Below are 13,044 nucleotides of genomic sequence, written 5' to 3' on the forward strand. Positions count from 1 at the left end.
CGACTTTATCCGACTAAGCTTTTAGGGTTTTCCATGAGGTCGTGCCGCCTGGCACCAGATGGTACAATTTTAGCACCTACTTGGCTAAGTCTACGTTCAAAGATTCACAATGACATCGGAACACAATTGGCCCTTTTTAACTAGTACCTACTCCACTCAACTTGATCCGACTCAGCTTTTAGGGTTTTCCATGAGGTAGTACCGCCTGGCACCAGGTGGTACAATTTTAGCACCTACTTGGCTAACTCTACGTTCAAAGATTCACAATGACATCGGAACACAATTGGTCCTTTTTAACTAGTACCTACTCCACTCGACTTGATCCGACTAAGCTTTTAGGGTTTTCCATGAGGTAGTACCGCCTGGCACCAGATGGTACAGTTTTAGCACCTACTTGGGTAAGTCTACGTTAAAAGATTCAGAATGACATCGGAACACAATTGGTCCTTTTTGACTAGTACCTACTCCACTCAACTTGATCCGACTAAGCTTTTAGGGTTTTCCATGAGGTAGTACCGCCTGGCACCAGGTGGTACAGTTTTAGCACCTACTTGGGTAAGTCTACGTTCAAAGATTCAGAATAACATCGGAACACAATTGGCCCTTTTTAACTAGTACCTACTCCACTCGACTTGATCCGACTAAGCTTTTAGGGTTTTCCATGAGGTAGTACCGCCTGGCACCAGGTGGTACAGTTTTAGTACCTACTTGGCTAACTCTACGTTCAAAGATTCAGAATAACATTGGAACACAATTGGCCCTTTTTAACTAGTACCTACTCCACTCGACTTGATCCGACTCAGCTTTTAGGGTTTTCCATGAGGTAGTACCGCCTGGCACCAGGTGGTACAGTTTTAGCACCTACTTGGATAAGTCTACGTTCAAAGATTCAGAATGGCATCGGAACACAATTGGCCCTTTTTAACTAGTACCTACTCCACTCAACTTGATCCGACTCAGCTTTTAGGGTTTTCCATGAGGTAGTACCGCCTGGCACCAGGTGGTACAGTTTTAGCACCTACTTGGATAAGTCTACGTTCAAAGATTCAGAATGGCATCGGAACACAATTGGCCCTTTTTAACTAGTACCTACTCCACTCAACTTGATCCGACTCAGCTTTTAGGGTTTTCCATGAGGTAGTACCGCCTGGCACCAGGTGGTACAGTTTTAGCACCTACTTGGCTAAGTCTACGTTCAAAGATTCACAATGACATCGGAACACAATTGGCCCTTTTTAACTAGTACCTACTCCACTCGACTTGATCCGACTAAGCTTTTAGGGTTTTCCATGAGGTAGTACCACCTGGCACCAGGTGGTACAGTTTTAGTACCTACTTGGCTAACTCTACGTTCAAAGATTCAGAATAACATCGGAACACAATTGGCCCTTTTTAACTAGTACCTACTCCACTCGACTTGATCCGACTCAGCTTTTAGGGTTTTCCATGAGGTAGTACCGCCTGGCACCAGGTGGTACAGTTTTAGCACCTACTTGGATAAGTCTACGTTCAAAGATTCAGAATGGCATCGGAACACAATTGGCCCTTTTTAACTAGTACCTACTCCACTAGACTTGATCCGACTCAGCTTTTAGGGTTTTCCATGAGGTAGTATCGCCTGGCACCAGGTGGTACAGTTTTAGCACCTACTTGGCTAAGTCTACGTTCAAATATTCACAATGACATCGGAACACAATTGGCCCTTTTTAACTAGTACCTACTCCACTCAACTTGATCCGACTAAGCTTTTAGGGTTTTCCATGAGGTAGTACCGCCTGGCACCAGGTGGTACAGTTTTAGCACCTACTTGGCTAAGTCTATGTTCAAAGATTCACAATGACATCGGAACACAATTGGCCCTTTTTAACTAGTACCTACTCCACTCAACTTGATCCGACTCAGCTTTTAGGGTTTTCCATGAGGTAGTACCGCCTGGCACCAGGTGGTAAAATTTTAGCACCTACTTGGCTAACTCTACGTTCAAAGATTCAGAATGAAATCGGAACACAATTGGTCCTTTTTGACTAGTACCTACTCCACTCGACTTTATCCGACTAAGCTTTAAGGGTTTTCCATGAGGTAGTACCGCCTGGCACCAGGTGGTACAGTTATAGCACCTACTTGGGTAAGTCTACGTTCAAAGATTCAGAATAACATCGGAACACAATTGGCCCTTTTTAACTAGTACCTACTCCACTCGACTTGATCCGACTCAGCTTTTAGGGTTTTCCATGAGGTAGTACCGCCTGGCACCAGGTGGTACAATTTTAGCACCTACTTGGCTAACTCTACGTTCAAAGATTCAGAATGAAATCGGAACACAATTGGTCCTTTTTGACTAGTACCTACTCCACTCGACTTTATCCGACTAAGCTTTAAGGGTTTTCCATGAGGTAGTACCGCCTGGCACCAGGTGGTACAGTTATAGCACCTACTTGGGTAAGTCTACGTTCAAAGATTCAGAATAACATCGGAACACAATTGGCCCTTTTTAACTAGTACCTACTCCACTCGACTTGATCCGACTCAGCTTTTAGGGTTTTCCATGAGGTAGTACCGCCTGGCACCAGGTGGTACAATTTTAGCACCTACTTGGCTAACTCTATCTTCACAGATTCAGAATGACATCGGAAAACAATTGGTCCTTTTTAACTAGTACCTACTCCACTCAACTTTATCCGACTAAGCTTTTAGGGTTTTCCATGAGGTAGTACCACCTGGCACCACGTGGTACAATTTTAGCAACTACTTGATCGGGGTCAAGCTGAGTCGAGCCGAAAATTTGACGTCAAGAGACTGCAGGCCACTGATTGGACAGGGAGTGATGTCAGCGGATCAGTTATGAAAGCCACTCCTTCACAAGGACCCGGCAACAGCGACCATACGATTTTATTTATTTTGTGATCGTCCACGAGGTGAATTGCTAGACGCAAAGCCATACACCAAGCAGCAGGCATTCCTTCTCCTCGATGTCCTAAATCATTGTGTCATGTTTGTGTCACATACAAATGATGTCACGGGACTTTTGGACTATTGCTATAGAGACCCCACCCACATTGAGGTGGTAGAAAGAGGCCATGGATCGGTATTGAGATTTTCCTTGTTTTGTTTTAAAATGTAGTGTCATGCTTGTTCAAACGGGGAATACAGAAATGACATGGGCCCACATATCGTTCTTGCACAGGTTTTAGTGTTTTAGAATGATATTGTGCATTTCAGGAGGTTTGTGTCCATTCAAAGAGGTACCACTGTGGACGTTGTGATGGTAGGAACAGAGTTGAACATTGATGGATGAAACATCTTTTGGTTATTAAAACTGCTACGCCCAACGTGGGGCTCGAACCCACGACCCTGAGATTAAGAGTCTCATGCTCTACCGACTGAGCTAGCCAGGCCATTCACACCTGAATAAACATGCCTTTCGAAAAAAAAATAAGGTAAAAAAGAAAGCTAAGTCTATCTTCACAGATTCAGAATGACATCGGAACACAATTGGCCCTTTTTAACTAGTACCTACTCCCCTCGACTTTATCCGACTAAGCTTTTAGGGTTTTCCATGAGGTAGTACCGCCTGGCACCAGATGGTACAGTTTTAGCACCTACTTGGGTAAGTCTACGTTCAAAGATTCAGAATGACATCGGAACACAATTGGCCCTTTTTAACTAGTACCTACTCCACTCGACTTGATCCGACTCAGCTTTTAGGGTTTTCCATGAGGTAGTACCGCCTGGCACCAGGTGGTACAATTTTAGCACCTACTTGGCTAACTCTATCTTCACAGATTCAGAATGACATCGGAAAACAATTGGTCCTTTTTAACTAGTACCTACTCCACTAAACTTTATCCGACTAAGCTTTTAGGGTTTTCCATGAGGTAGTACCACCTGGCACCACGTGGTACAATTTTAGCAACTACTTGATCGGGGTCAAGCTGAGTCGAGCCGAAAATTTGACGTCAAGAGACTGCAGGCCACTGATTGGACAGGGAGTGATGTCAGCGGATCAGTTATGAAAGCCACTCCTTCACAAGGACCCGGCAACAGCGACCATACGATTTTATTTATTTTGTGATCGTCCACGAGGTGAATTGCTAGACGCAAAGCCATACACCAAGCAGCAGGCATTCCTTCTCCTCGATGTCCTAAATCATTGTGTCATGTTTGTGTCACATACAAATGATGTCACGGGACTTTTGGACTATTGCTATAGAGACCCCACCCACATTGAGGTGGTAGAAAGAGGCCATGGATCGGTATTGAGATTTTCCTTGTTTTGTTTTAAAATGTAGGGTCATGCTTGTTCAAACGGGGAATACAGAAATGACATGGGCCCACATATCGTTCTTGCACAGGTTTTAGTGTTTTAGAATGATATTGTGCATTTCAGGAGGTTTGTGTCCATTCAAAGAGGTACCACTGTGGACGCTGTGATGGTAGGAACAGAGTTGAACATTGATGGATGAAACATCTTTTGGTTATTAAAACTGCTACGCCCAACGTGGGGCTCGAACCCACGACCCTGAGATTAAGAGTCTCATGCTCTACCGACTGAGCTAGCCAGGCCATTCACACCTGAATAAACATGCCTTTCGAAAAAAAAATAAGGTAAAAAAGAAAGCTAAGTCTATCTTCACAGATTCAGAATGACATCGGAACACAATTGGCCCTTTTTAACTAGTACCTACTCCCCTCGACTTTATCCGACTAAGCTTTTAGGGTTTTCCATGAGGTAGTACCGCCTGGCACCAGATGGTACAGTTTTAGCACCTACTTGGGTAAGTCTACGTTCAAAGATTCAGAATGACATCGGAACACAATTGGCCCTTTTTAACTAGTACCTACTCCACTCGACTTTATCCGACTAAGCTTTTAGGGTTTTCCATGAGGTCGTGCCGCCTGGCACCAGATGGTACAATTTTAGCACCTACTTGGCTAAGTCTACGTTCAAAGATTCACAATGACATCGGAACACAATTGGCCCTTTTTAACTAGTACCTACTCCACTCAACTTGATCCGACTCAGCTTTTAGGGTTTTCCATGAGGTAGTACCGCCTGGCACCAGGTGGTACAATTTTAGCACCTACTTGGCTAAGTCTACGTTCAAAGATTCACAATGACATCGGAACACAATTGGTCCTTTTTAACTAGTACCTACTCCACTCGACTTGATCCGACTAAGCTTTTAGGGTTTTCCATGAGGTAGTACCGCCTGGCACCAGATGGTACAGTTTTAGCACCTACTTGGGTAAGTCTACGTTCAAAGATTCAGAATGACATCGGAACACAATTGGCCCTTTTTAACTAGTACCTACTCCACTCAACTTGATCCGACTCAGCTTTTAGGGTTTTCCATGAGGTAGTACCGCCTGGCACCAGGTGGTACAGTTTTAGCACCTACTTGGCTAAGTCTACGTTCAAAGATTCAGAATGACATCGGAACACAATTGGCCCTTTTTAACTAGTACCTACTCCACTCAACTTGATCCGACTCAGCTTTTAGGGTTTTCCATGAGGTAGTACCGCCTGGCACCAGGTGGTACAGTTTTAGCACCTACTTGGGTAAGTCTACGTTCAAAGATTCAGAATAACATCGGAACACAATTGGCCCTTTTTAACTAGTACCTACTCCACTCAACTTTATCCGACTAAGCTTTTAGGGTTTTCCATGAGGTAGTACCGCCTGGCACCACGTGGTACAATTTTAGCAACTACTTGATCGGGGTCAAGCTGAGTCGAGCCGAAAATTTGACGTCAAGAGACTGCAGGCCACTGATTGGACAGGGAGTGATGTCAGCGGATCAGTTATGAAAGCCACTCCTTCACAAGGACCCGGCAACAGCGACCATACGATTTTATTTATTTTGTGATCGTCCACGAGGTGAATTGCTAGACGCAAAGCCATACACCAAGCAGCAGGCATTCCTTCTCCTCGATGTCCTAAATCATTGTGTCATGTTTGTGTCACATACAAATGATGTCACGGGACTTTTGGACTATTGCTATAGAGACCCCACCCACATTGAGGTGGTAGAAAGAGGCCATGGATCGGTATTGAGATTTTCCTTGTTTTGTTTTAAAATGTAGGGTCATGCTTGTTCAAACGGGGAATACAGAAATGACATGGGCCCACATATCGTTCTTGCACAGGTTTTAGTGTTTTAGAATGATATTGTGCATTTCAGGAGGTTTGTGTCCATTCAAAGAGGTACCACTGTGGACGCTGTGATGGTAGGAACAGAGTTGAACATTGATGGATGAAACATCTTTTGGTTATTAAAACTGCTACGCCCAACGTGGGGCTCGAACCCACGACCCTGAGATTAAGAGTCTCATGCTCTACCGACTGAGCTAGCCAGGCCATTCACACCTGAATAAACATGCCTTTCGAAAAAAAAAATAAGGTAAAAAAGAAAGCTAAGTCTATCTTCACAGATTCAGAATGACATCGGAACACAATTGGCCCTTTTTAACTAGTACCTACTCCACTCAACTTGATCCGACTCAGCTTTTAGGGTTTTCCATGAGGTAGTACCGCCTGGCACCAGGTGGTACAATTTTAGCACCTACTTGGCTAACTCTACGTTCAAAGATTCACAATGACATCGGAACACAATTGGTCCTTTTTAACTAGTACCTACTCCACTCGACTTGATCCGACTAAGCTTTTAGGGTTTTCCATGAGGTAGTACCGCCTGGCACCAGATGGTACAGTTTTAGCACCTACTTGGGTAAGTCTACGTTCAAAGATTCAGAATGACATCGGAACACAATTGGCCCTTTTTAACTAGTACCTACTCCACTCAACTTGATCCGACTCAGCTTTTAGGGTTTTCCATGAGGTAGTACCGCCTGGCACCAGGTGGTACAGTTTTAGCACCTACTTGGCTAAGTCTACGTTCAAAGATTCAGAATGACATCGGAACACAATTGGCCCTTTTTAACTAGTACCTACTCCACTCAACTTGATCCGACTCAGCTTTTAGGGTTTTCCATGAGGTAGTACCGCCTGGCACCAGGTGGTACAGTTTTAGCACCTACTTGGGTAAGTCTACGTTCAAAGATTCAGAATAACATCGGAACACAATTGGCCCTTTTTAACTAGTACCTACTCCACTCAACTTTATCCGACTAAGCTTTTAGGGTTTTCCATGAGGTAGTACCGCCTGGCACCACGTGGTACAATTTTAGCAACTACTTGATCGGGGTCAAGCTGAGTCGAGCCGAAAATTTGACGTCAAGAGACTGCAGACCACTGATTGGACAGGGAGTGATGTCAGCGGATCAGTTATGAAAGCCACTCCTTCACAAGGACCCGGCAACAGCGACCATACGATTTTATTTATTTTGTGATCGTCCACGAGGTGAATTGCTAGACGCAAAGCCATACACCAAGCAGCAGGCATTCCTTCTCCTCGATGTCCTAAATCATTGTGTCATGTTTGTGTCACATACAAATGATGTCACGGGACTTTTGGACTATTGCTATAGAGACCCCACCCACATTGAGGTGGTAGAAAGAGGCCATGGATCGGTATTGAGATTTTCCTTGTTTTGTTTTAAAATGTAGGGTCATGCTTGTTCAAACGGGGAATACAGAAATGACATGGGCCCACATATCGTTCTTGCACAGGTTTTAGTGTTTTAGAATGATATTGTGCATTTCAGGAGGTTTGTGTCCATTCAAAGAGGTACCACTGTGGACGCTGTGATGGTAGGAACAGAGTTGAACATTGATGGATGAAACATCTTTTGGTTATTAAAGCTGCTACGCCCAACGTGGGGCTCGAACCCACGACCCTGAGATTAAGAGTCTCATGCTCTACCGACTGAGCTAGCCAGGCCATTCACACCTGAATAAACATGCCTTTCGAAAAAAAAATAAGGTAAAAAAGAAAGCTAAGTCTATCTTCACAGATTCAGAATGACATCGGAACACAATTGGCCCTTTTTAACTAGTACCTACTCCACTCGACTTTATCCGACTAAGCTTTTAGGGTTTTCCATGAGGTCGTGCCGCCTGGCACCAGATGGTACAATTTTAGCACCTACTTGGCTAAGTCTACGTTCAAAGATTCACAATGACATCGGAACACAATTGGCCCTTTTTAACTAGTACCTACTCCACTCAACTTGATCCGACTCAGCTTTTACGGTTTTCCATGAGGTAGTACCGCCTGGCACCAGGTGGTACAATTTTAGCACCTACTTGGCTAACTCTATCTTCACAGATTCAGAATGACATCGGAAAACAATTGGTCCTTTTTAACTAGTACCTACTCCACTCAACTTTATCCGACTAAGCTTTTAGGGTTTTCCATGAGGTAGTACCACCTGGCACCACGTGGTACAATTTTAGCAACTACTTGATCGGGGTCAAGCTGAGTCGAGCCGAAAATTTGACGTCAAGAGACTGCAGGCCACTGATTGGACAGGGAGTGATGTCAGCGGATCAGTTATGAAAGCCACTCCTTCACAAGGACCCGGCAACAGCGACCATACGATTTTATTTATTTTGTGATCGTCCACGAGGTGAATTGCTAGACGCAAAGCCATACACCAAGCAGCAGGCATTCCTTCTCCTCGATGTCCTAAATCATTGTGTCATGTTTGTGTCACATACAAATGATGTCACGGGACTTTTGGACTATTGCTATAGAGACCCCACCCACATTGAGGTGGTAGAAAGAGGCCATGGATCGGTATTGAGATTTTCCTTGTTTTGTTTTAAAATGTAGGGTCATGCTTGTTCAAACGGGGAATACAGAAATGACATGGGCCCACATATCGTTCTTGCACAGGTTTTAGTGTTTTAGAATGATATTGTGCATTTCAGGAGGTTTGTGTCCATTCAAAGAGGTACCACTGTGGACGCTGTGATGGTAGGAACAGAGTTGAACATTGATGGATGAAACATCTTTTGGTTATTAAAACTGCTACGCCCAACGTGGGGCTCGAACCCACGACCCTGAGATTAAGAGTCTCATGCTCTACCGACTGAGCTAGCCAGGCCATTCACACCTGAATAAACATGCCTTTCGAAAAAAAAATAAGGTAAAAAAGAAAGCTAAGTCTATCTTCACAGATTCAGAATGACATCGGAACACAATTGGCCCTTTTTAACTAGTACCTACTCCCCTCGACTTTATCCGACTAAGCTTTTAGGGTTTTCCATGAGGTAGTACCGCCTGGCACCAGATGGTACAGTTTTAGCACCTACTTGGGTAAGTCTACGTTCAAAGATTCAGAATGACATCGGAACACAATTGGCCCTTTTTAACTAGTACCTACTCCACTCGACTTTATCCGACTAAGCTTTTAGGGTTTTCCATGAGGTCGTGCCGCCTGGCACCAGATGGTACAATTTTAGCACCTACTTGGCTAAGTCTACGTTCAAAGATTCACAATGACATCGGAACACAATTGGCCCTTTTTAACTAGTACCTACTCCACTCAACTTGATCCGACTCAGCTTTTAGGGTTTTCCATGAGGTAGTACCGCCTGGCACCAGGTGGTACAATTTTAGCACCTACTTGGCTAAGTCTACGTTCAAAGATTCACAATGACATCGGAACACAATTGGTCCTTTTTAACTAGTACCTACTCCACTCGACTTGATCCGACTAAGCTTTTAGGGTTTTCCATGAGGTAGTACCGCCTGGCACCAGATGGTACAGTTTTAGCACCTACTTGGGTAAGTCTACGTTCAAAGATTCAGAATGACATCGGAACACAATTGGCCCTTTTTAACTAGTACCTACTCCACTCAACTTGATCCGACTCAGCTTTTAGGGTTTTCCATGAGGTAGTACCGCCTGGCACCAGGTGGTACAGTTTTAGCACCTACTTGGCTAAGTCTACGTTCAAAGATTCAGAATGACATCGGAACACAATTGGCCCTTTTTAACTAGTACCTACTCCACTCAACTTGATCCGACTCAGCTTTTAGGGTTTTCCATGAGGTAGTACCGCCTGGCACCAGGTGGTACAGTTTTAGCACCTACTTGGGTAAGTCTACGTTCAAAGATTCAGAATAACATCGGAACACAATTGGCCCTTTTTAACTAGTACCTACTCCACTCAACTTTATCCGACTAAGCTTTTAGGGTTTTCCATGAGGTAGTACCGCCTGGCACCACGTGGTACAATTTTAGCAACTACTTGATCGGGGTCAAGCTGAGTCGAGCCGAAAATTTGACGTCAAGAGACTGCAGGCCACTGATTGGACAGGGAGTGATGTCAGCGGATCAGTTATGAAAGCCACTCCTTCACAAGGACCCGGCAACAGCGACCATACGATTTTATTTATTTTGTGATCGTCCACGAGGTGAATTGCTAGACGCAAAGCCATACACCAAGCAGCAGGCATTCCTTCTCCTCGATGTCCTAAATCATTGTGTCATGTTTGTGTCACATACAAATGATGTCACGGGACTTTTGGACTATTGCTATAGAGACCCCACCCACATTGAGGTGGTAGAAAGAGGCCATGGATCGGTATTGAGATTTTCCTTGTTTTGTTTTAAAATGTAGGGTCATGCTTGTTCAAACGGGGAATACAGAAATGACATGGGCCCACATATCGTTCTTGCACAGGTTTTAGTGTTTTAGAATGATATTGTGCATTTCAGGAGGTTTGTGTCCATTCAAAGAGGTACCACTGTGGACGCTGTGATGGTAGGAACAGAGTTGAACATTGATGGATGAAACATCTTTTGGTTATTAAAACTGCTACGCCCAACGTGGGGCTCGAACCCACGACCCTGAGATTAAGAGTCTCATGCTCTACCGACTGAGCTAAAGCTGGGGAACAATAGTCTGTATGAGGGGGGGAAGAAGGGGGAAAAGGGGGAAGAAGGGGGAAGGGGAAAAATGAAGGAAAAGAGGAGTTTTTGAGAATATGAGGGGAAAAAATGGAATGAACTTGTAGTTATTTGTGTTTCTGCTGTCCATTTCAAGTAAAAGCACACATTCTGGTGTATTCATTTGAGAAATCTACGCGAACATGACACTTTGCTGTGGAATAGTATAGGAGGCTCTTAATCCAAAGGTCACCGGTTCGATTCCACCATTGGAAGATGACACAAACGTTTAGCAAGTGTTATCAAATGTACTTTTATGGTCATTTTTAAATTTCTGAATTAAGTGCTGCAACAATGTAATCTTCTTCTCTGAATGAGTTTGCATGTTTGCAGAAAAAACTGAAGACACTCACTGAAATGTAACAAATTTATTACTAATTTCACACACACAAACACTCAGAAACATGTGTGAAATTAAACCTGAAGTAATAAAAACAGGAATAAATTAAACAATTAAAAATAGAAAAAAATAAATGGGACAGTATATCTTCCCATAATACTACCATTTTCTTTTATGCACGGCAGGTGACACTGACAGCATTTGTTTTTTTCCACCGTGCGGGCGTAAGCTCTCCGGGTTAGTGGAGGTGAGGGCAGGGAATCAGATGGCACAATCTGTTTGTTTCCATTTGGGATGACAAACACAACTGGCTCAATGAATGGACTGGGGTTTAAAAGTACAGGAGATGGAGATGGAGGAAGAGACAGAGGAGAAACGATCTGCAGAAACTTCTTGGGACTGCAGCCAGGTGGTGATACTTTTCTTTTGGTGGGGCTTGTGATGCGGTTGGATAAATCAGACGTCTGAGGGAATAAAGGCACAGTTCACAATATAGGATAACCATAGATGATAGTGAATTAATCTATCTATCATTATGGGTATAGCAGTCAATAAAACCAGATCATTTCAACATGAAATGAATGAAATGCATGAAAGTGCCACTATAGTTACTGCTACATGAAAACAATAACAATGTACATTTTTTAAAATCAAAGTCAACCTATGTATCATTCTCTTTACATTACCTTAGATGAATGCTTCCCAGCCAAACTTAAGTTTGGCTTCAGCATGGCACCATGACAGCCACCAAACCGTGGCTTTGTAAACTGACAAAAAGAAAAACATAACCTTAACTGGGGCTTTGTACATTTTATACAGTTGAGTATATTAATAATATTAATATAAATATCAGCATAAGTAAATCCTCATTACTTACTGATACCAAAGTCACAAGGAGCTAAGGAGACGTCCTTTGGTGGTGGTGAATCTGCAGGTGAGGGCCCTGGCTGCTCTGCCACCAGCACGTCATAATTGTATGAGAGCCTTCTGATACCTTCTTTGCATGGAAACCACAGGTACAGCTCTGTGCACCTCCAAACAGTGACATTTGTCCCCTCATCTGCATTGGGCATTTCTCAATCTGTATTAATGTTTGACAGCAAATACGAAGGTGTTCCCTTTAAATATGTCACAGCTTTACATTTAATATGATACACATATCACTCTGTGCAGGTTTACCTTTCAGATACAGATCATGCCACTTTTTCTGCCGAGGTGCTGGTCTGTTTCCTGCCTCAGAGGGCCAAACACCCGAGGCAGCAAATTTTCGCAGGCGGGATATCCACTCCTCCTCTCCCATGGCCCTGTGTTTTTTTTTTTTTGTTTGGAAGCCATCTGCCATTAACAGAGAAAGAATATCTATACCAAACAGCTAATATTTGTACATCACAGAAATATGACCAATGTGCACTATTTTTAACTTATTAAAATATATATATTCATGCACACACATAAGTTCTTACTTGCATACAATCACACAAACACACAGCTAATTATTAACTAATAGCAGTAGCCTACATATTACACATATATTACAACAGAAGTGAATACTACATAGATTTCATTCATACCCTAGCTTGTTATCAGCTAATACTAGTAGCAGAAATGCATATTTAAGACTTTTGTGACAACAGAAGTTAATATGTCGTACTGATTAGCAGTACAATATAGAGCAGTACAATAGCATTAGCATGTTTGACAAAAAAATCGCCACGTAGAAAAAACGATATATTTACCTTCTGTAGTTAAAGTCACCTGAAGTCCTGCGGGCAGAATTATGGAGAAGTGCCATCGTGATTGGCTATCAGCAAAAATGGAAATGGAGCAACGCGATTGGCTGTTG

At 43.3% G+C, this 13,044-nt stretch overlaps 1 protein-coding gene and 6 non-coding genes across 8 annotated transcripts in view; all 7 read right to left on the reverse strand.

Annotated features, from left to right (window-relative positions):
- Nucleotides 1-13,044, reverse strand: part of LOC140307486 (alpha-1,3-mannosyl-glycoprotein 4-beta-N-acetylglucosaminyltransferase C-like) — a 208,815-nt gene that overhangs the window by 76,597 nt on the left and 119,174 nt on the right. The window lies entirely within an intron of this gene.
- On the reverse strand, nucleotides 3,323-3,395 carry trnak-cuu (transfer RNA lysine (anticodon CUU)). Its single transcript has one exon. It is a non-coding gene; the product is annotated as a tRNA-Lys (tRNA).
- On the reverse strand, nucleotides 4,491-4,563 carry trnak-cuu (transfer RNA lysine (anticodon CUU)). Its single transcript has one exon. It is a non-coding gene; the product is annotated as a tRNA-Lys (tRNA).
- trnak-cuu (transfer RNA lysine (anticodon CUU)) lies at nucleotides 6,287-6,359 on the reverse strand. Its single transcript has one exon. It is a non-coding gene; the product is annotated as a tRNA-Lys (tRNA).
- Nucleotides 7,770-7,842, reverse strand: trnak-cuu (transfer RNA lysine (anticodon CUU)). Its single transcript has one exon. It is a non-coding gene; the product is annotated as a tRNA-Lys (tRNA).
- Nucleotides 8,938-9,010, reverse strand: trnak-cuu (transfer RNA lysine (anticodon CUU)). Its single transcript has one exon. It is a non-coding gene; the product is annotated as a tRNA-Lys (tRNA).
- On the reverse strand, nucleotides 10,734-10,808 carry trnak-cuu (transfer RNA lysine (anticodon CUU)). The gene has a single exon. It is a non-coding gene; the product is annotated as a tRNA-Lys (tRNA).

This window comes from Leuresthes tenuis, unplaced genomic scaffold (assembly GCF_036924035.1).
Source record: "Leuresthes tenuis unplaced genomic scaffold, fLeuTen1.0.hap1 SCAF_5, whole genome shotgun sequence".
Taxonomy (NCBI): Eukaryota; Metazoa; Chordata; class Actinopteri; order Atheriniformes; family Atherinopsidae; genus Leuresthes; species Leuresthes tenuis.